Source organism: Colobus angolensis, unplaced genomic scaffold, assembly GCF_000951035.1.
Source record: "Colobus angolensis palliatus isolate OR3802 unplaced genomic scaffold, Cang.pa_1.0 Scaffold3, whole genome shotgun sequence".
Lineage (NCBI taxonomy): Eukaryota > Metazoa > Chordata > Mammalia > Primates > Cercopithecidae > Colobus > Colobus angolensis.
Genome location: NW_012116265.1, coordinates 7,214,830 through 7,239,960, shown reverse-complemented (window position 1 = coordinate 7,239,960; position 25,131 = coordinate 7,214,830).

The following is a 25,131-nucleotide window of genomic DNA, read 5'->3' as shown; positions in this document are numbered from 1 at the left end:
TCCTCAACACCTTCATCTGTAGAGATGCTTATCGCTTGTTAAAAAGAACATCACAATTCACACACTGAGGTCCTCTTCATTCTCTCAAAATCTCTCTCTAGTAATTAACCCTTTGTGCTTAGTTTGTGTTTGTCAGAAGCAAAAACAAACAATGCTGAGATGAGCATTGTGTGCAAGTGATTTACTGAGCAAGAACTCTCTGCAGAGACCCATAAGGGTGTGGGATGAAGGGAGCAAAGAAGCCAAGTGAGATAAAGTCTCAGCTTCAGCCAGTTTCTGCAGGGGAGTCTAGGAGTGGTACTTCAGACAGTTTTTCAACTGGAAACATGGGCAACACTCGAAGAGTTTGAAAATAGGAAACCTGCAGGAATTCTGAGGAGGCAGTCAGCTTGGTTGTCACAGAGATAGAGTGGGGTGACGAGTACCACCTCTGAAGATTGAATTTTAAATCCTGGCTTCTCTGCCTTAACATTCTGATCTGGAAAAGGGGATAAGAATAGCACCCACCTCATAGAATTATAATAAGGATTAAGCGATACAGTACATTCATATCATTTAGAACAAGTGTTAGGATTGATTGGTAATGGATGCATTAATTAATAAATGTTCTGAAGCAGTAGATCTGTTGTTAAGATCTGCAAAAGTCAGTGATAAATATAGCTCTGAGCAGGTAGATAATGATTATAAAAGAGTCAGTAGGGATTCAAGTTATAAGGCGGGGGATGTCTTAGGTCATCTCCCCAGGCTGCTGACTCTGAGATGATGATTTGCATGCATTGAGAAACACTTACGGGAACAGCACCTAAGAAGGTGGAGAGAAGTAGAAATGGGATCTCTAGGAATACTTGGGAGGCAACACAGGGTCATATTTTCAGGGAAAAAGAACACAAAATTGGGACAGACTCAAAGTGCTGATTGATCTTGAGGGGGCTGAATCCTGTGATTGATTGGATCAGAATGGTGTTTGATGTCAAGAACAAAACAAGATTCAAATGACTATAAGCAAAGTATGATATAACAGAGGAAACAAGAAGATTCATTTGATGATATCTACTGTGAATCATCTCATTTAATTCTCACAACAACCCTATAAAAATGACTAATATTATCCTTTTTTTAGAGATGAAAAACCATATATGAAGTTTAAGTGATGTGTCCAAGTTAACACATCTACTAAGTGGAACAGTTGTGACTAAATCCCAAGCCTGTCTTACTCCAGGGCTTGAGTTCTTAACTTCAATGCCAAAATTTAGTTTTAAACGTTTGTCTACAAGAGAGTCATCATCAGGCACTTGACCATTAAAGCTCATGAGGATATGGCTTGTTGATGGAACATATCAAGTCTGAAGACTTCCTCCTCTCACCAAAAAAAAAAAAAAAAAGAAGTCACAATATGCTGAAGTTAGAATGTTGTTCCAAGCATTAAGTATGTTTATTAGTGGAGATACAGAACCAGTGAACAATCACTAAAAAGTTTTTGTCCTATCTGTGCCAAAACTCAGCATCCAATATAACTCACAGTTATGATGCTGAGTTTCATATGAAACTACTTTCTATTGCTTTTCCTTTTTGGAATCTACTTTCATCCTACTTACTTAGATTCCAAAAAGGAAAAACAGCATTCAGCAGGGAGCTGATCAAATACATTAGTCTGAAGCATAAAAACAAAGAAGTATGACTATAACAGGATTTTTTTTTCACTTTGATCACTATTAATGTGTCAGCAAGCATGAGACCATTTCCATTCAGCTACTGTATCAATGCCAATTTAGGAACAGAATCAGAATAATTGGCTCAACATGCCTCTAGTCACTTGTTTATCTAAGAGTAAAATAATGAGAGACATGTTGGCAAATTAGGTGAAAATGAACCCTGCTCATCATCAAACAAAAATGCAATACATCCAACAGTATTCTTGTATTGAGCTTCAACCCCTGCCCTAATTAACTGACTGGAATGATTTTCTAAATGTTATCTTATTCAGCCTTTTGAAAGATAGGATGTTCCACTTAATGGGAAGACTGCATTTTATTGTAAAGCTGAAACACAGGACTTTGTTTTTGCTACTCCAAATGGAAACAGATTTATTTTAGAATGATCTTTTATTTAGTGTAAAATTATAGATGCTTATAATTTTAAAGCTAGAATGAATGCCTGGAGTAATACACATATACAGACAAACAGGGAAAAAGTTGTTACTATCAATATAATCTAGGCAATAGAATAAAAACTTATAAAGGTGGCATATCACTGCTGGTAAACAGTTTTTAAAGAAAACAAGTGAGTGTCTGAATAAAACAATAACCAGAGTAATCTGATTCTGAAATAATTACAAATAGTTCCAACTTTTGTTAAAAATTCATCTGGCAAGATATAAAGTTCCACAGGCTTTATAAATGTATACTTTGAAGGTGAGTAGACAAATAAGTTCAAATCATGTTTAATCTGAATGTTTATTTCGGAGATGAACTAGGAGATCTATACAGGGAAACCTAGAAAGTCCACCATATGTACTTCAAACCAGTAGAAACTCAACTAGTCCTTATGATGCAAAATGAATACAGGGATAATGTGGGTTTGGCAATCAGATAAGTGTGAATTCAAATGCCAGTTGGAAAATTTATTAGGCCTCAGACAGCTTATTTAACTTCTTGTCCCTCAGTTTCCGCAGTTAGACAATCTATTTTTAAGAAGACAATTTGAAATAAGGAAATATAATATGTGAAAAGATCTAGAATTATACTTTACACAACATAGGCACATTAACCTCTTTCATCTTTGAAGAAGTAATTTGGAGAAGCTGAAAGTCTCACTTCTAAAGCAACTGTGAACTATTATTGACAGGATTGACATCTTAATTAAGAAGTCTACTGGAGATGGTAGCAAAACTGACCTGTTGTCAGCATGTGTAGACAACCTCAGAACAGGCAGAGACTGTTATCTGCAGGTTTAAAGGCACACTCTAAAGACAAAATGGCTTCCAGAATGATTTCTATTATTTTATGTGCCCTGAAATGAACCAGATAGTTCCATATTTAATTTTAAATACAAAGTTTTCTTCAATTTATTAGTTTTACAAAGTTATACATAATCAAAAATGGCATGAAGAACTGGATGACTGAATAACTGGGGGACTGAATAACTTGGCAATTAAACTTGAAAACTAAACTTGAACAAAATTATTAGTTGTAAAATTCTTAGTCACTTACTGAAACCATTTTAACCTCATATGCCTGCATTACCAATTCTGACAATGGCATAGAATTTTAGTTAAGGAAAAATAAAGCCAAAAAAAAAATTGTCAGTGTAAATCTATTTTGAGGGACACCAAATATAACAGGGTAACATCAATCTTTATAGGTAGCAACCAGAATTCTTGAGATTATTATGATGAAATTTCTTTTTTTAGTCAAGAAATTAGAGTTCCAGGAAGAACTGTGCTACACTCCTATTTGTATATAACAAATATACGCCATGGAATCATAAGATAATATCTGTCTACCCACATTAGCAAAAATAACATTTAGTTAATACATTTGAGTATTAAAGACATACTTCTCTCAAGCTTCATATTACATTTTTCAAAGATAGAAATTTTATTAGAAAAATAATAAGGCTGATAAAAAAATTCCAGTTTTCATTGAAGAACTGTGATATCTATCTTAATACTCCAAATTTGGATAGTCTGATGAATTGTCTTATATATATTGTTTATATAGATGTCCTCTGTGCAGTTTTTGATTAAGAGAAATTGGACATTTTTAAGAAATTGTGACGTTATCTTGAAATTGAGTCAAAGGAGTTTGGGCATATTTCTATATACAAAGCATGTGAGAAAAAATGAACTTAAATATATTTTTATTAGATTAAATTAAATGTATCTTGTTATAAAACACAATACTATTGCCAATGTAGATGCTACAATGTACACAACAGTTTGAATTTAAATATGACTGATAAATTACAAAGAATACTTCCATTTCATAACAGGAAACAATAGAGAAAAACACAATATCAGTCTAAAACAGCTTTAAAAGAATGATATAAGGTTTCTAGAATGGCAAATTGAAAAAATTGACAAATTCTTTTCCCCAAAAGCAATGACAAAATGGACAAATTTTCAAAGATAACCATTTAAGTCTTCTGGAAATTGACAGATATTATATGATAAATAAGATATACGAATTGAAGAAAACCTACTGAGCGTCAATAAAAATAGTGGAGTACTGTAGAATTGCTGTCCGGGGCTGTTCTATTCTGCCCCATCCCAGCTCTGTGTTCCAAAAGTTCAACCTCAAAGTGCAGAGCAGGGCATGAGGCTTCACTGCCAGAAAGTCTGCATACACAGTGCTGTGTGCGTACAGGAGAGACTGCAGGGGTGTTAACGAGCTACTGAATTCTCCTTAAAAATATAACCAGCGATACACTCATAAACTACCAAACATTAAATGTATTCACCAAACTACATAGTTCCATTGGCAAAATTTGAAAGCTCTGCTTAATACCCCAATAAGTACAGCCTCTACTGCTGTTTAAGTACATCCTCTAAACCAGCATTGGATATGACTAAGCCATAATGATTCAAGAACTTCCAAAAAGAAGCCAACTTTAAACATAAAAACACAAATTAAATAAAACAAACAAAACAAAACAAAACAAAAAAAAAACAGAGCAGAGGCATCAGCCACCACACAAACCACAAATTAGTCCAAACAAGTTGCTAAACAAATTTTTTAAAAAGTAAAAGTAGTGTTTTATAGCCCTTTAGGAGGACTATATTAATGACAATTTATTATGTATTTTCAAATAGATGGCAGAGTAAACTTTGAATGTTCCCAAGGCAAATAAATAATCAATTTGTAGTGATTGACATTTTAATTACCCTGATTTGATCATTACAATTGTATACCTTTACCAAATACTACACTGAACTCCATAAAGATGTACAATTAATAAATGTCAATTGCAAATTAAAAAAGCAAAAAAGAAACAAACATCTACTCTGATAAAAGGAATCAGGATATAAAATTGCTGCAAAATGTTATCTGAAAAGCCCAGTTTTCAGCATGACTTTTTATTATAACATTTAGCAAACCAAGAATAGACAGAGTCTTCCTTAAACTGATAAAGGATATCTACAAAAATTGTACAACTATCCTCATAAGTTTGGTGAAAGACCGTATAATTCCTTTTAAAATCAGAAAAAGGCAAGGAAGTCTGTTCTCACAACCTCCCATTCCATGAGGCAACTAATAATTCTATCACTAGGGGGAAAAAAAGACATCAACAGATATTAACACAAGCCTGGAAATCCAGGCAGTGCAATTGGGCAAACAGACAAATGGGCAGCAGCAATAAAAGATGATGAAATAGAAGGGATTCAGATTGAAAAGGCAAACCTAAGATTGCCTTTATTATCATATGACCTGATACTGTATGTAAACATTCCAAGAAAAGTAACAAAAACTGTTAAAACAATTAAGTTCAAGATCAAGATCACAGTATTTAATACCAATATACAAATATTATGTTCTATGAACTAGTAAAAGAAAACTTTTTCTCTACTCACGAAACTGTTGACACCAAATGTATGAGTATTTTCTCCCCATAACACCCAGTTCTCTCACTCTTCAGACTCCAATTGAATGTCCTGTAATTTAATTGGATTCTAACAGTTAGTACCTGGATTTAATATCAAACTACACAGGATTAATACCATAGTCCTAAAAGACAGTTGTCTCTTCAGATGCCAGCTGCAAGTATTGGGTCCTCAAGATAGTCATACTTCTGTCTGACTTGGCTACAAAGTTGGGGGTTCCCACACACCCCAGTCTCTGGTTCAATAATTTGCTAAAATGGTTCATGAAACTCATGGAAACATTTACTTACATTTATCTGTTTATTGTGAAGAATATTATAAAAAATAAAAACAGACAGCCAAATGAAGAGGTTCATAGAATGAGGTCCAGAGGTGCCCTGCATGCAGGAGCTTCTGTCCCCATGGAGTTTGGGGGCTGCCACCCTTCTGGCACACAGGTCGTATTCACCCCAGTCTAGAATCTGTCTAAACCACATAGTTTATGGATTTTCTTGTAAGCTTCATCGTGTATATATGATGAATTATTAATATAATCTTCAGCGCCCCTCTCTTCTCTGAAGGCAGGGACAGGTGCAGTGTGGTACTGAAAGTTCCAAGCTTTTAATCATGTCCTCCTCTCCCTGGTAACCAGCCCCTATCCGAAGCTATCCAGGAACCTGCCAAGAGTCACCTCATAGAACAAAAGATGTGATCACTCAGGAAATTTTCAAGGATTTAGGAGCTCTATGTAACATGCTACTAGCATCCCTATCACTCAGGAAATGACAAGAGATTTAGGAGCAAAGTGGAGATCTTGTAGAACTTGTCAAGAGTTATTTTTGTGGAGTAGTTGAAGGTAAAGTGATACTGGATGAGCTTAAAGACAGATTGGTTTAAAAAAAAAAGAAAGAAAGGAAATAATAAATACAAAAGTAAACATTACTGAATTTAAAAGCAAATATACGGTAGAGGAAATCAACACCAAAATTTGATTTCTGAAAAAAAGTTAATTAAATATAAACTTTGCAAATTAAATAAAGAAGAAAACCAAAAAGTTAACAAATTTCTAATATCAGAAATTAAAGAGACATAATTACATATATTTATGTAAAAATATTTTTAAAATTATGTATATTAATCAAATAATTTGAATGAAGTAAACACATTTTTAAAAGACACAAAAACTGAAAGAATAAATAGGCAAATCGTTAACAGTATTACCTATGTTAAAAATATTGAAGCCATCTTTATTTTAAAATGCCACAGTAATCTCCATATTCAGGTGATTTCACTGGCAAATTCTTCTGATATTTAAGAAAGGAAAATTAATTAATTGCAAAATAATTTGTCTAATATAAAAAAGAGAAAATAAGTCTCATCTGTTTATATTAGTTTAAAATAATCTTTGTATCAAAACCTAGAAAGGACAGTAAAATAAAAATTATAAATCTTTTTAATAAATATAATTGCAAAAATCTAAATAAAATATTAATAAATTAAAAACTGTGATGTAAAAAATGAGGTTGAAATTTGCTAAGAGCTTTACTTATTTTTGCTTGATTAAGATACTATATATCTGTTGTTATGAATTAATTATTATGAATTATTTCTCTAATCTTCAGGAATATATATGATATACATATATATCAAAACTTATTTCCTGAAGATTAGAAAAAATAATTTATAAAATTGTATAAAATAGATAAAATAGCTTTTATCTACTTACAATTATTCTAACCATTTATATAGTTTTACCTATGTATTTTGATTGCTCGATTTTTAGATGGAATATTTCAAATGCCTCCTTTAGTTATTTCTATTAATTTTGGTCATTTTATTGGTCAAATTATTTAGTTTCTTAATACACACTTCACAGCTAATAAATTGTGTGTTACACATTCTACTTCATTAGTTACTATTAAATCTTTGACAAGTACACTTGAAACAAAGTTCAAAAGTTGTTAATATCTCTAAGTTTCTCCAGAACAAAATAAGTTTTGTGGAAACACTGTAAATATTATATTCCCTCCCATTACCCACGTCATTTTTGTTAGGTGTTTTAGTTGTGTTGGATTCTTTATCCACCGAAAATTAATTGTGATTTTTAAAATGATTTGTATATTACCATGAATGGTTACTTAGGTTCATTATTGTTTAATAATTTTTTTTGTCCAAAATTGTATTTTATATTTTTTCTTTTCTTCTGGATTTATTTCCTCACTTTCTGAAGTTGAAGCTTTTAGTCTGTTTTGTGCTGCTATAACAGAGTACCTGCGACAGGGCAATTTATATATAATAGAAATTTATTTCCCATAGTTCTACAGGTTGAGAAGTGCAAGATCAAGTTTGGTTATTTGGCAAGGGCTGCTCTCAGCTTCCAAGACGGCACCTTGCTGTCAAGGAAAGGAAAGCCATGTCTTCAGAAGGCAGAAGGCGGGAGGTGTAGGCAGTCCAACACTCCATGAAGCCTTTTTCACCAGGGTCTTAATTCTATCCATGAGGAAAGGAATCCTAATGACCTAATCACTTCATAAAAATCCCATGTCTTAATGTCATCACATTGGCCACCAAGTCTCAATACCTAAATTCTGAAGGGAACACATTAAGGTCATAGCAAGCCTTTAGTATTTTTTTCAAGTATTATTTGTAATAGTTAACCATCTCATTTTTCATTAGGCAGAAAATAACGGAGTCTTTAACGTCAACATTTTTGCTAATGATAAATCTGCAAATCATTTATCATAGTTGGATAATCATCCACTTTTCTCTTTGATGTCAGTTAGGATTTTTATTTTATTTTATTTTTGGTATTTTTAGTTTCATTCCAAAATGTCCAGATGTGGATTGTGAATTTTCTTCCTCTGTAGTTCTTAAAGTAGTATGTTTATTTAATCTCAGGGTATGCGACCTATCACTTCTTTTGTTTTCTCATTGTATATTTCTTTGAGTATTATTTCTTAACTATTCTCTCTATTCTCTTATTCTTAAATTCCTAACAGATATATGTTGGATCTTATAATTTATTCTCCAGGTCTACTCATTTATTTTTTCATATCTTCTGTTTATAACTGTCTTGCATTCTGGAAAATATTACACAGACACATAGCTCCTGTGTAACAAATTTTATCTTCTGCTTTGTGCTTGAAATGATGTTTTCACCACCCATTCAATTTCAATACTAAAGACTCTATTTTTAATGTGTAAAAAGTTATAGTTTGTTTATTTTCATTTATAGTACTTGCTTATAATTTTAAACATTATTTTACCATATTTTTAAACTTTTAAAGATTTTTCTGTTATTTCAAGCCTTTGCAGAATAAATTTTTCTATTTATTTAATCTGCTAATGATTATTATATCAAATTATGTTTATTTTTATAAAATTATGGGCTCACCTTGACTGCTGTTTTCTTTTTTTTTTTTTTTTTTTTACATTATTTTACCATATTTTTAAACTTTTAAAGATGCCGGGGCTGGAGTGCAGTGGCCGGATCTCAGCTCACTGCAAGCTCCGCCTCCCGGGTTCCCACCATTCTCCTGCCTCAGCCTCCCAAGTAGCTGGGACTACAGGCGCCCGCCACCTCGCCTGGCTAGATTTTTGTATTTTTTAGTAGAGACGGGGTTTCACTGTGTTAGCCAGGATGGTCTCGATCTCCTGACCTCGTGATCCGCCCGTCTCGGCCTCCCAAAGTGCTGGGATTACAGGCTTGAGCCACCGCGCCCGGCCTTGACTGCTGTTTTCATATGCTTACATCTGCCATTAGTGGGCATGCCGTTAGACAAGCTATATTTCTTTCTTTTGTTTTTTTGAGATGAAGTCTTGCTCTGTCACCCAAGCTGAAGTGCAATGGCATGATTTTGGTTCACTGCAACCTCTGCCTCCAGAATTTAAGCAATTATCCTGCCTCAGCCTCCCAAGTAGCTGGGACTGCAGGTGCACACCACCACGCCTGGCAATTTTTTGTATTTTTGGTAGAGACGGGGTTTCACGGTCTTGGCCAATCTGATTTCGAACTCCTGAAATCAGGTGATCCGCCTGCCTCAGCCTCTCAAAGTGCTGGGATTACACATGTGAGTCACTGTGTGCAGCCCAACAATATTTATTTCTTGCTTTTTTCCGAGGTTATGAGTAAATCTTTATATCTATCTATCTATCTATCTATCTATCTATCTATCTATCTATCTATCTATCTAATTCTATCAATTATCCATTATCTATTTATTTATTTATTTTCATTTTAATGATACCCATGTACTCACATAGTATAGCACATCTTGGAGGCATCACAGGTTTGGTTGTAGACCATTCCAAAAAAAGTGAGTATCACAATAAAATAAGTCACACATATTTTTTGGTTTCCAAATGCATATAAAAGTTTTGTTTATACTATACTATAGTCTATTAAGTGTGCAATAGTACTGATGGCAGTGGCGGCACACCTGGAGTGGCCACTGTGAGGATGTCAGCTTCATCAGGGGAGGCTCAGCTGGGGCCATGCACCACACAGACCTGGTGGGGGCCAGGAACAGGCACGATCCTTATCCTTTACTGAGTTGATGGGGTGGGAGTCCCATGATCCTGGGCACAGCTACAGATGCCCAGCAGTGGGTCTGGACTCGGGCATCCCTGTGCCCTTGGGGGCCTGGGAAGCCCCCTGCCCCTGCAGGCTTTCAGTGCCTGCTCCAGTGCAGACCAAAGTTGCAGCCGAGCCCAGACACTGCCATGACCTGGTCAGGTATACACAAGCTCAGAGTGATGCTGATATGCCAGCCCCTGCTGCCTTGGTCGCCTCCAGACTTTGATTACTGACAAGCACATGAGGGAGGACCGTGGGCTAAGGGTGGCTTAGTATGATCCTGCAGGTGCCCCTCAGTGCAAACAGCCTAGGCACCATAGTTGACCTGTTGATGATGGTAGAAGGCAGACAGATTCCTAGGCAGGAAGGGATGGGTCCCTTGTGAAATCCCACCTTCAAGCCAAGGATGGCCAGAAGCCTTGGGGCGAGGCTGCCAGTTCTGGGTGGAGACCACGACTGGGAGTGAGAACTTATGGTGTTTTTTCCAGGCTAACCCATGGTTGCCCATGGACCAATCAGCATGCATTTCTTCCCTTCTGAGCCCAGAAAAATTCTGGACTCAGCCAGACTCAGACACTCTTTAGGACAACCCGCCTGCTGAAAGGAGTCACAGACTTCAGGTCTCCTCTACGCTCGTTAGGACGATTTGCCCGTGGATAAGTTATTCACTTCAGGTCTCTACACTCATCAGGACGACCTTCCTGTGGAAAGCAGCTACCCACTTCAGATCTCCTGAGAGCTGATCTGTGACTCAGTGAAGCTCCTCACCCTCCAGTTGTCTGCATACCTCATTCTTCCTGGACATGAGACAAGTCCTGAATGGGAGGAATGAAAGAATGGTAACACAAACAAGGCTGAAACACACCCTCTGCTTGGCATGTTGTGGGTAATGAGAAGGAGAGAAGAGCTGCAGCCCTTCTGGGAGACCAGAACTTGGGTCTCCTGGAACTATGACTCTGACATGCTGTAAAACCCTCTTTGGAGCTCTGCAGTTTCTGGAATCTCAGAGCTTTCAGCAAACATTGTGTTCCCCTTGCCTCTGGCAGTATGTCTGGTCCAGCCGCAACCTTGCACAGAGCTGGTGCCTATGCTGGCAACTGGAGCTGCCTGCCTAGCTGCAGCTGGTGCACCTGGCTATACACAGAGGTCAGAACCCACACTTGCTTGCTCATATACCCCTAGCCACTCTGCTCCTGGCTCACCCTTGGCAGGCATCAGATCCATGCTGGCAGCACAAGCCGAATGCAGCCTGCTGGGCCAAGTGGGTGGAACGAGCCCAGTGGGTGCCAGCAAAACCGAATCAGAGATACTACTGGCCACAGAGGTTTCCGGCTAATGAAGGAACACCCTAAGGATCCTGTGACAGCACTATTCTAAAATATGTACATATCTTAATTTGAAATACTTTATTGCCAAGAAATGCTAACAACCACCCAAAACTTCAGCAAGTTGTAATTTCTTGCTGTTTAAGGGTTTTGTCTTGATGTTGATAACCACTGAGTGATTATAGTGACAGCTGCTGAAAGTTGGGGTGGCTCTGCCAATGTCTCACAATAAGAGAACAGAAAAGTTTACACATTGATTGACTCTTCCTTTCATGAATAATTTCTCTGTAGCATGAAATGCTGTTTGATAGCATTTTAGCCACAGTAGAGTTTCTTTCAAATTTGGGATTAATCTTCTCAAATCCTGCTGCTGCTTTATCAAATATGCTTACATAATATTCTAAATCCTTTGTTGTGTTTTCAGCAATGTTCCCAGTGTGTTCACAAGGGGTAGATTCCATCTCGAAAAAAAAAAATACTATTTTTTTGGCTAATCTATAAGAAACAACTCCTCATCCATTCAAGTTTTATGTTGATTGCAGCAATTCAGTCATATCTTAGTTAGAATTAGAAGTGGGGCCTAAAGATGTGACTCCACTTCTAATGCTGGCAAGAGGTTCAGCCTGTCCTTTGAAACTTTGAAGCCATATGTTTACTTCTTGAAGCCTGGTATTTACTTCTTTAAAGACAGGTATTTACTTCTTTCTAGCTATAAACCTACACTATATGGTATCTTCTTCCAATATAAAGCTGTTTTATCTAACTTGAAAATCTGTCATTGAGTGCAGCCACTTTCATCACCATTCTTATCTAGATCTTCTGGATAACTTACAGCAGTCTCTATATCAGCACTTGCTGCTTTACCTTGCACTTTTGTTATGAAAATGACTTATTTACTTAAACCTCAGAAACCCACCTCTGCTAGCTTTAAATTTTTATTCTGCAGCTTTCTTACCTCTTTGAGCCTTTATAGAATTTCAGAGATTTAGGGTCTTGCTCTGGATTAGGCTTTCGCTTAAGGGAGGAATGTTGTGCGCTGTTTTATTCTTTTATCCAAACTACTAAAACTTTTTCCATATCAGCAACAAGGCTATTTTACTTGCTTGTTGTTTGTGTGTTCACTGGAGTAACACTTTCAATTTCCTTCAATACCTTTTCCTTTATATTCACAAATTGGCTAACTTTAGCACAAGAGGTCTAGCTTTTGGCCAGTCTTGTCTTTCTCCATGCCTTCTTCACTAAGCTTAATGATTTCTAGCTTTTGATTTAAAGTGAAAAATTTGAACCTCTTTCTTTCACTTGAACACATAGACTCCATTGTAGACTTATTAACTGGCCTGATTTTAGTATTGTTTTGCCTCAGGGAATAGGGAGGCCTGAGGTGAGAGACAGAGAGATGGGGAATGACTGGTCAGTGGAGCAGTCAGCACACACACATCAAGTTTATTAAGTATTCTGTCTTATATGGATGTGTTTTGTGTACCCCAAAACAGTTATACAAGTAACATCAAACATCACGGATCCCACATCATCATAACAGGTATAATCATAATGAAAAAGTCTGAAAAACTGTGAGAATTTTAAAAATATGTCAGAGACACAAAGAGAGCACAAACTGTTGGTGCTGATAGACCTGCCTCGCTCAGGGGTGCCACCAACCTTCAATTTGTAAAAAAAACACAATATCCACGAAGCACAATAAAGCAAAACACAATGAAATGAAGTATGTCTCTATAGAAACTCACATCCCACTCTGGCAGAGGTGTGCACTTAGTTTCCCAATATCATGAAACAACTAATACCTCCTCTACACACACACACACACACACACACACACACACATCCACAGTCAACTGGCAAACTTTCTCTCTCATTCTCTGGGCCATTAAGTGGCAGTTTTAGAACTACTTTCTAACAGTCTATAGAAACCATATGTATAATTGGGGTATCTGAAGGAAATTAAATTCCACTTCCCAGCCATAAAAATGACATCTCTTCTTCTTTACATCAGGATGGGCACTAACTTTTCAAGCCCAGTTCTTTAGCAAGTCTAAACCCATAGTAGTTGTTGATTATTCCAGCTTTGAACTCTCTTTCCAATTTAAGACTTACATGCTCCCTTTCTTCTTTTCTTCTTTCTTCTCTTCCTCCTTCTTTCTTCCTTCCTCTTATTCTCTATCATTTTCTCTTTCTTCTCCTTATCTTCCAGTTCCTCCTCTGTCTTCTACTTTAGCTCATGTGTTCATTTATTTTATTTTAAAAATCTGTCTTCATTTGGGTTTGTGGCTAAGTTGGAGAGCTGAAACATACCATCTCATAACATCATCTTAAATGAAAAACCTCCAGAAAATCTCAAAATAAAATTAATATTATTTGAGTACATTGTTCATGAAAAATACTTCTCTGAACTAATATTAAAACTTTTATTTTATTTGAATTCCATAATTTACAAATTGTTCCACTATTTAAGTTGGCTTAAAACTTGATGAGAAGAAATTTTCTAGCTCTCAAATGTAAACTCAAACACAAATGCATTCTATCTCTCAATCCTTGATGTATCTTTCTTTCTCTCCCTCTCTCCCTCTTTCTCTCTATTTTTATTTAATTCTTCATTTAATTTAAGGCCACCAACATCTAGTGGGAGAGATGAGGATATACAAGTCAGAGGTGTGTTAAGCCTCATAACATTTTTATTAGCTCTTGGCTATTTAATAGGACCTGCAGTTATCTGAAATACTTGCATTTGACTTACATTACAGCTAGAAAAGACTTATAAAACAATATATTAATTTAAAACACTAATTTAAGAAGTTATTTACAGACATATGGCAGGTTTCTGAATAAAATTTAGCATTAAACTACAATGAGGAAACTAAAAAAAATAAATCAACAAGTTAATATGTGCATGTTCCCAAACATTAGTTCTCTGAATTTAAAATTTCTGGGAAAAATTTATCAAACTTGCCATTAAGGTTTATTTTTTCCTGTTTGCTTGAAGTCATCATACGTGTTCTCAGTGGTTCTTAATCATCAGTAACAGATGCAAATCTTTGTATTCCTAGTTTTTGCCGGGAATGACACAATAAAGCTTTGCATCTTTGTTCATTTTTGTGTTTCTATAAAGGAAGAACTGATGCTGGGTAATTTATAAACAAAAGAGGCCGGGCGCTGTGGCTCAGGCCTGCAATCCCAGCACTTTGGGAGGCCGAGTCCGGGGAATCATCTGAGGTCGGGAGTTAGAGACCAGACTGACCAACATGTGGCAACCTCGACTCTCTTGAAAATACAAAATTAGCCGGGCATGGTGGCGCATGCCTGCAATCTCAGCTATTCAGGACGGCTGAGGCGGGAGAATGGCTTGAACCCAGGAGGCCGAGGTTGCCGTGAGCCGAGATCGTGCCACGGCACTCCATCCTGGGCAACAAGAGTGAAACTCGGTCTCAAAAAAAAAAAAAAAAATTTCTGTAGCTCATGGTTCTGCAGGCTGTACAAGTGTACAAGAAGCATGGCACCACCCTCTGCTTCTGGTGAGGGCTTCAGGCGGCTGCTACTCATGGCAGAAGGTGAGGAGGAGCTGATGTATTCAAAGATCACACGGAAAGAGAAGCAGCAATGGAGGGGAAACTAACAGTGCAGTAACTCACTCACCCCCTCCGCAGGGTGGTCATTCATCTCTTCAGGAGCGATTCACCCCCAACACCCAAAAGTCTCCACTAGACCCTACCTCCAACTTTGGGGATCAAATTTCAACATGAAATTTGGAAGGGACAGATATCTAAACTATGCATCTGTGTCACTCTATGTAAAAATGTAAAATAAGAAAATGAGATATATTTGTTTTCGAAAAACAGTAATCTATTCTGTAGCTGTAAAATATTTAAAAATCAGAAACGTAACTGTAACCTCCAAGGTATACTCACCATTGACTAAATTATTTACACCTAAATTTATTAGGAATAATTTCCTCATAACTTTCTTGAACTGTTATATTGCTAACTAGGACAAATTCACTTCAAGTGTGTATTCTTCTGATGGATTTTTATCTCCGAATAGTTGACTGAGTTGGGCAAAAATGGGTTGATTTATTTTTTAAAGGCCAATATGTTTCAAGAATAATATGAGGTCATAAACTGCACTAAACAAGTGTTTCAATGCTGAAGCTTTGAGGAAAATCCCAGTGCCTTGACTTTTATTTATAAACTAAAAGAGGGAGAGTAGAGAAGTCAAGGAAACACGATAAAAATGATTCTTTCTTGCTTGTAGCATCTTTGATATACATTTTTAGCCAGAGGGTTCACAGACATAGAGTCGATATTGATTTGAGCAGTGATAGGGTAACAGCTGCTTTCACCCAAGAATATAATTCTGCATTGTGTAGTGGAAAAAAATGAGAGTGGCTCAGGTGATTCATATTTGTAGCTGTGGGAAAAATCTATTGATTTTTATGTTTCATTGCCACTTGGTTGAAAGTGGAAGATTTCTTCTTCATGTTTCTCCCTACTTTTTCAAATGAAAAATGGCATTAAGATTTTTTAAGGAGCCATAATTATTTAAGAATATAGGGTAGGTTTATTGAATCATAGTGGGTACCTTGTTGGACTGTTGCATGTTAAACACTTAATAATTGCCTAATAAATATTTGTGATAGTTTAGTAGCTTTTCTAGTTACTATTGGGAAGTATCTATTGAAGAGGGACATGTAATTCCAATATAATATGTGTGTTTATGTGTGTGTGTGTGTGTGTGTGCAGGTACATGTACATTTTCTTTATTAACCATAAATACAAAGGAAAACCAATGCTAAATTTTCTAGTATGATCTGTAATTAAAACATCACAGTGAACCCTGGAACACATTTTGAAGCAAAGTTGGAGTGAGCTCCGCAAGCTTTCCGATCTCTCATGCCTGGAGAGTGTCCATTTCCACCTCTTCTCCCATCCTTCACCACTGAAAGGATATAGAGACTTAAATCTATGATGTCGCAGTCTTAAGACTGTGCTTTGGGACAAACCAAGAGAATGAAAGTCAATAGATAAAGACAAAAGTAATTTTTGAGCCCCAAGTGAGAGACCAACTAAAAGATAAGTATCAAATAGAAGAAGAATGGAGTCAGGAGGAGTCCCCTGTGAAATGGCCATGAACAGAACTTTAGCAACCGGGCTGGCCAGGCTCGTGATGCAAATGATGCTAGTTCAGTTCAGAACTAGCAGGCAAGTATACTTATTCCCAGAGGTACAGCCTATGAGTGCAAATGTAAGTCATTTTTTTTTTGTTCAACTAACATCTCAGAAATAAAAGGAAGGTAAAAACATCACTGTGACAAAAGCATGTGATATAATTTTGATTGTGAAAATTCTTCTATTACAGTTTTTCTCCATAATTCTATGATTGTTTGACTAAATCTTTTTCTAAGGGTACTATTACGTATGCCATTACTCTCTCACACCCCCTTGCTTATTTCCTATTTCTGTCTATTCCAACCCAAATCAGAAATGACTCCATCCCCTGAACATGCCACTACTGAGGGGCCACCTGAAGGGCACTAGCGAGTGTTTGCAGTCATTGCATGTATGTGTGCACACACATGTGTGCTTGTGTGCATGTGTGCGTGCATGTATTTGTGAATTTTAAAGGCACTGTCTTTTATCAGTGGGAACCCTGATGAATCATTGTCAGCCATTTGGTAAACTTATTCTTATTATTGTTTAATGTATTGCTGTACCTCTCTTATTTCAGAATTCAGACATGATTTTTTAAGGACTGAGCTATCTTTCTGTTTATATCTGTCATTTTAAAGCATCATAATAAATATGTGGGATATTATTATTGCTCTCATTTTAACAGATAAAGAAATCGAGGCACAGTGAGGATGAACAGCTTGATTAAATTCATATGGCTGGTAAAGGAAGAACCTAGCATACCAACTGGGAAATGTGAAGTCAGAAACCAAACTCTAAACCAACATAATAGCTGCTTAAAGATGACCTTTGTAATCAATCCATTAATATTAACGGTTTATTAAATAATCATTTGGGAATGCAAGGATGTGTTCCATGTAAGTAAGTCTATTAATACCATAAACTAGATGAAAACAACAACAACATCAAAGAAAAAGAATGAAAGAAAGAAACACATACAAAGTTTAAACAAAGAAAATGTTTGTATAAGCCGGGCCCGGAGGCTCACACCTATAATCCTAGCACTTTGGGAAGCTGAGGCAGGCAGATGATGAGGTCAGGAGTTCGAGACCAGCCTGACCAACATAGTGAAACCCCATCTCTACTAAAAGTACAAAAAATTAGCCGGGCATGGTGGTGGGCACCTGTCATTTCAGCTACGCAGGAGGCTGAGGCATAAGAATCGCTTGAACCCAGAAGGCAGAGGTTGTAGTGAGCCAAGATTGCGCCATTGCATTCCAGCCCTGGCGACAGTGCGAAACTCCATCTCAAAAAAAAGAAAAAAAAGAAAATGTTGTATATATACATATGTGATTTCAATAAGTGTTGAATGTGCATTTTATAAAATTTATAAGTTTTTTCCAATAACACATTTAACTAGAGATAAAAATACTCTACAATAATATATATTTCTTTTATTTTTGTGGTCCCCATTTAATTCATGGGGGAATACAAGATATTATTTTTTAAAACAAGAATTAGAAAAGAAAAACACAATCCTAGCACCACTACTGTTGGGAAAAGTCATTTTAGCTGACATTTCTATTTGTGAAAACATTTCAAATATTATATTTCCCTGTCTTTTTATGAAAAATACAAATATTCCAAACTTGCTAAGCAAGCTGATTGCAGAACTAGCCCACTAACCACAAAACTTTCCAGAAAGCTATACAACCAGAAGATAGTAATATTCTCTTCTCTTAATTTAACCAGAGAAATAGTTTCTGTTGTAACTTCTAACACTCCACTGAACACATGTGATGCATTACAGTTGTTTCTCCAATTATATATATAAAAAATGCTCCACAGACCCCAGGCCAAACCCTGCTCTATGACTTAATGTGATACACAGACTCTCTCCTATAATGTCAAAGCAATTCAGCCTTTGCTTACAAACTAATTACTGGTGTGAACTGGTCATTTCCTATTCTACTGTAATACGATATAATTTTATTTCTTCTCCAGGTTTGACTATTTTACCACAGCTTCAAAAAACTGTAAATTACAAAACAAAGCGACATTATTTTATGCCAAAAATATTGTCAAAGGTATATCTCTACATTAGAATAAAATATGTAAAGTTGATCAACTTACTATATATAATAGCAACAATTTGAGAATTTACTGTCATGATATTAATAACAAAAAATTAAGGCACATACAGAATTGGGATCAATAACTATATTTGAAAAGGTTTTGAGTTTGAGATAATGAATAACTATATTTGAAAAACCTCTGAGTTTTTGCATATACAATTCTTATAAAAAGAATTTGAAAACATTCACTGACTTTCAAATGGGCAAAGGACCTGAACAGATATTTCTCCAAAAAAGACATACAAATAAATGGTCAACAGGCATATATAAAAAAATGCCCAATGTCACTATTAATGAGAGAAATTCAAATGAAAACCACAGCAATAATACCTCACACCTGTTATAATGGATATCATCAAAAAAAACACAAAAAGGAAAAATAACAAGTGTTGACATGGATGTGGAGAAAAGAGAACCCTTGTATGTTACCAGTAAGATTGCAAGTTAGTACAGCCATTATGGAAAACAGTATGAAGGCATCTCAAAAAATGACAAATAGAACTACCATCTAATCCAGAAATCCCAGTACTGCGTATGGAGCCAAAGGTAAAGAAATTAGTATGTCAAAGAGATATCTACATTCCCATGTTCATTGAGGCATTATTCACAATAGCCAAAATATGGAATCAACCCAAATGTCTACGAATGGATGAATGGATACAGAAAATGTGGTATATATACTCAATGTAATACTATTTAGTCTTTTTTAAAAAAGGAAATCCTGTCATTTGGAACAACGTGGATGAACCTGGAGAATATTATGTTAAGTGAGGTAAAGCAGAGAAAGACAAATACTACTTGAGTTCACTTACATGTGGAATCTAAAAATGTGAGACTCACAGAGATAGACAATAGCTTGGTGGTTGCCAGCGGCTTGATGATGGAGAGGGGGAGTTGTTGAGCAAACAATAAAAAAAATTTCAGTTAGATGGGAGGATTAAGTTCAAGAAATCTATTGTATAACACAGTGACTTTAATTAGTAACAATGGGATGTATTCTTGAAAACTGCTAAGAGAGTAGATTTTAATTGTTCTCACCACAAAATGATAACTCTGTGATATAATGCATATGCTGATTAACTCACTGTAGGCATTTCATATTTACAGATATTTCAAAACATTGAGCTCAGTAATTTTAATCTCTTCATTTAAACATTCTATGAAGTAAATGTTGAAATTCTATTCCGCATAATACCATGCCAACATGCTCTTAAATCTGTTTCCCAGAGGTAATCACTTTTATCAGTTAGTTGTAAAACCTTTGCTTTTTACCTACTGGGTTGAAATAAATATTTTTGCATAAGTAAATTACATAATCAATGGTGTTGTTAATGAAGAAACCACTCCTTCTAGATTAAGACAACATTATAATTTAGAGAGATAAAAGAATCAAAACCAAATGATATACCCTGTTAACTACTATATAAAACATCATGAACCTTTCAAATACATGTTATCAGCACTGTTTTAAATATGTTTTTTTTGGGGGGAATTGATAATGTTATATCTCTAAGAGTAGCCTTTTATAAAAGCTCAGTATGACAAAATTGCCTCTATCCTAGGTAGCCACTCTCTATTAACCAAACTGTATTTTTCAGAAAGTTTTTGGTTGTATTTTTGAAAAAAAAAAAAAAAGCCTATACTTTTGACATGTTAAAATAGTAGACCTAAAAGTTCAATATGTGCACTAATGTGAGTACATGGAAATATTTCAGGAGATATGCAATTGTGAAAGCCACATCAGTGATAGATTGGATAAAGAAAGTGTGGCACATAAACACCATGAAATACTATGCAGCCATCAAAAAGGATGAGTTCATGTCCTTTGTAGGGACATAGATGAAGCTGGAAACCATCATTGTCAGCAAACTAACACAGGAACAGAAAATCAAACACCACATGTTCTCACTCAAAAGTGGGAGTTGAACAGTAAGAATACATGGACACAGGGAGGGGAACATCACACACCAGGGGCTGTCAGGGGTTGGGGGCTAGGGTAGGGATAGCATTAGGAGAAATATCTAATGTAGATGATGGGTTGATGGGTGAAGCAAACCACCATGGCATGTGTATACCTATGTAACAAACCTGCACGTTCTGCACATGTATTCCAGAACTTAAAGTATAATTAAAAAAAAAAAAAGAAGAAGAAGAAGAAGAAAGAAAACCACATCTTGGTTAACTGAGGTACATGATTTTCCAAAATTGATGTAACTGATAATGGGGCTGCATTGAAGGCATCTGACATTCTCTTTTCCCTCCTCCCTTTCAAAAGAAACTATTTTTACCTACTTTACAAAAGGAAGACATATCTATCACCATCCTAAAATTTATGCAGGACTCCATACCAAACAATAATTTTATCAAAACTTGAATAAATATTTAAATCGCTTTCAACAATTATACACTATAAATACTGAAGTTAAATCTAGAAGATTCTTGTAAAATATTCAGAGCTTTATTATTAGAGAAAATTATAATGAATAAGTTTCTATATATGTACATGCACATACATACATACATATATATACACACATGTATATTTGTTGTAATTGTTGCAGAGACATATGATAGAGGTACATATAATACTTTAAGCAGAAGAGAATATACTGCACTGGCATAAAATTCTTCAAGAAAAGTGGAATAGAAATACAATGTGAGGAGAAAAGAAATTATTTAAAATTTCCCATAATAAAAGTAAAACTTCTTAACGTACTTTTAAATACATGAATATTGGTATATGATTTTTACAATTACATTTCATCAGATGAGCATAAAAGGGTGATATAACTGTATTATTTAAAAGTATAAAATTTACATTATATATGAAATTATAATCTTTGTAAGTCATACAAAAAAATAGATATTCGTTTATAAGATTGTGAGGAAATACTTAGATCTTCAAAATTTTTCCAGGGCAATATGTGCAAAAATTTTAAATATCAGTTTTTTTAAAAGATAATGGTTTCCCAAATACCCTTGATTCATCAAAGGCTGGACTTTTAAAAGTGTAATTAAGAGAGATGGGGGAATTGGAACTGGGGATTCATCTCTTTCTGCAATAGACATATCTTACAAGGAACGGAATCTAATATTGTAACTGTCAGAATGTCTTTCAGGTTTCTGGGAGAGGAGCAAGCAAACAATTTTAGTATTCTTCTCTCTTTTACTCCAGCTGACATTTTACTTTAGCTTGCTTTGTTTTTTGCTTGTTTTGTTTGTTTTACTTCCTGACTGTTGCAGAGATCTGAAGCTCATTCAAGGAAATCTGCTCATCTCTTTCATAGGAGACTTTAATTAATTACTTTGAAATTTTCCTGTGATTTGATTATACTTCTTGTGCCTCTTTCCCCTAGGCTTGAAATTTTTCCCCATGAACAGAAAATCTCTTACATCTGGATTCACTGACTGGTGTGAATTTGGGGTTACAGTTTCTTTCCTCTGACTTCTCCATCAGACTAATTTTGTAGGTATTCGTTTCTGAATAACTTCCTCACAATTCATGGTACATGTATTTTTCCTGGGTATTTACAGATTTTCTTCTTATCCTTTCCTTCACTTCTACCCTTGTAGTAATTTTAATGCAATTTGAGAATGCAGAAATATCCCTAGTCACCATTTCTGACATTTTGCATTAATTTTTTTCAACATGCATTTAGCTTTGAGGCTTGTAAAAAATTTGGCAAGTTTTATTTGACTTATTTTTCTCAATTTGATAAGCTAACAACAGTGTAAATGTCAAATGCTTCCCTTTGTCAGGAGTTTTGGCACAAACAGCAATTTAATATGCAAATGATTATTGGCGGCATTCTCCTGGTGCACCTACTAAATAACAAGTTTGGCTATTTGGAAAATGGGTGAACATGGCGGTTCGCAAGAATGCAAGGACATACTTAAAGGTACTATTAATGCTCACTTGGGCTGTAACTGAGTTACCAGATTGTGGCTTTACTCAGGAGTATATAACATACTATGTGAATAAAATACATCTCATGCTGTGATTCTTCTTATAAAATACAGGGGTCTAAAATGCAAACTTCTCAGGTTATACACTTTATTTAAATGGAAATAATTCAAAACAGTCTGTTTCTAGTTAATCTTTAAATATGCAAATAGGAAAGGTCATTTATTTCATTTATTTTTATTTATGCCATTTCCAGATGGGAACATAACTACTCATTATGAATTCATTCTCACTTTCCAGTCTCTTGATTTTACATCTTAGCTTTTGAAAACAAATTGATGCCTATTATAAATTGAATTATAACCACCATAAGTTATTCCAGCCCAAGATGGTACAATTTTAAAATCTCCAGTAATAAATATTCTTATGCTTAAGGTATTACTTATTTTCATGTTATTACCTTGTGCAGTTTAGTCTTCTGCTTTTAAAGGTACTCAAATCAATAAAAGAGCTCCTTGAATGAGATCAACCAAAGTCTATGATTGGAGAAGTTAACAGATGATTGAAGAATAGTTCACTACTTTATTTATGTATTTCTTTATTTATTTAATTAATTTTTTTTCTGAGACGCAGTCTCGCTCTGTCGCCCAGGGTGGAGTGCACTGGCGCAATCTCAGCTCACAGCAAGCTCCGCCTCCCGGATTCACGCCATTCTCCTGCCTCAGCTTTCTGAGTAGCTGGGGCTACAGGAGCCCGCCACCACACCCGGCTAATTTTTTGTATTTTTAGTAGAGGCAGGGTTTCACCGTGTTAGCCAGGTTGGTCTCGATCTCCTGACGTTGTGATCTGCCCGCCTTGGCCTCCCGAAATGCTGGTGTTAAGGGCCTGAGCCACCACACCCGGCCATATTTATTTATTTTTAATCAGATACATAAGCCTAACTTGCTGGAAGTGGATTGTTCTTACTAATTAACGTTTCTTATGACCAGTGAAAGAAGCACTATTTCTGTTAAGCTTATTCATATATTTAATCCAAAATTATTGTTTACTTCCTAAATGTTAATGCTAATTATTATCTAGATTTTAAGAGTGCAGAATTTTAAGATCTCTATCCATATTTAGTACTAACCCTAAACGTATATGTTCCCACTGCTCGTGGTTCTTAACTTCATTTATAGCCAGAGTCTTTGAAGATTGTGTATATTTGTTTACCTCCTACAAAACTATTCATCCAGTCCCAACATGGAATTCCAACTATGCTAAAAATGTTGCAAAACCAAAATTTTCTTAGTGTCAAAAGGTGATAGGTCAATTGAAAGAAAGGCAGAGTAATGCCAAATTAGATGTTAGTAAGGTTGGATAGAGCAGGTTCAGTAGACTGCGAAAGGGTTGTTTGTAGTAAGTAGTTCAGTGAATCATAAATTTCAAATACATTCCAACTTTCTTCCATAGAATCCTAAAGAAACTTTTTTCTCAACCTTATTTAGTATTAGACATCTTTAAGAAAAAAAGTCAGTAATCAACCAAGTAAACAATTAGAGCCATTCATCATTGTTTTGAGGATCCTTCTTCTCCATTAATTGCGTCTTTATCAATACTTCCCATCCTGATTGGAAGCTATTCCTCTGTCTCAGGTTTGGTCTCCTTAGAATGTATTCATGTGAAACAAATAAGTTTCACATTTTTGCCAATTTAAGTTATCAGAATTTTGCCATTGTTGGGTTAAGCTTTCTGTTAGACTTTGTGACCCCATCCTCCACCAACTCTGGGATATAATTCTTGTCATAGGTGTAGAGGCAACGGGGAAGGGACTTGAGGACATTTGCTTCCCATTGCTAGCTAACCCCTTAGGCAAGGTCATTTAAGCAAAGCAAGATGAGTCTCATCAGGCACAGATGGACAGGCTTCTGCTTCTGGCCAGCATCACTCAGCAGGCCTTCAGGGCTTAAATTTTCAGAGTCATCCAAATACATTCTCAAATATAGGCTACTTTCACTTCTTACAGTCCTTTTTTTAAAAAAAAATAATAATAATAATAGCTGAATTTTTACAAAAGAGACTTGATGAGACTAATTTCAAGTTAGCATATTACATAATAAACTTAGAATTTGATTGTTGCTGTGTCAGCCAAAAATGTGCTGGGTTTCTCTGATACAGGAAATACCTCTAGAGATATCCACCCTTTCAATTTGCTGCCTTAATTTTTTGTAATATAAGCAATCACATAAATTCCTCTCTTATTCTGCTAGAACAACATCCCATAAGTTTATATATTGTCATTTTAGTTTAGTGTGAAATATTTTCTATTTTCCAATTTGTGTTTTTGGTCTTTTATTATCATTTTACTTGTAATTTATCTGTATATATAATACTATAGTGTGTTTCTAGTGAACAGAGTATAATTGATTTTTTAATATAGTTGATCATCTTAGTATTTTACATAATATATTTGGCTCATTATATGTAATATAATGC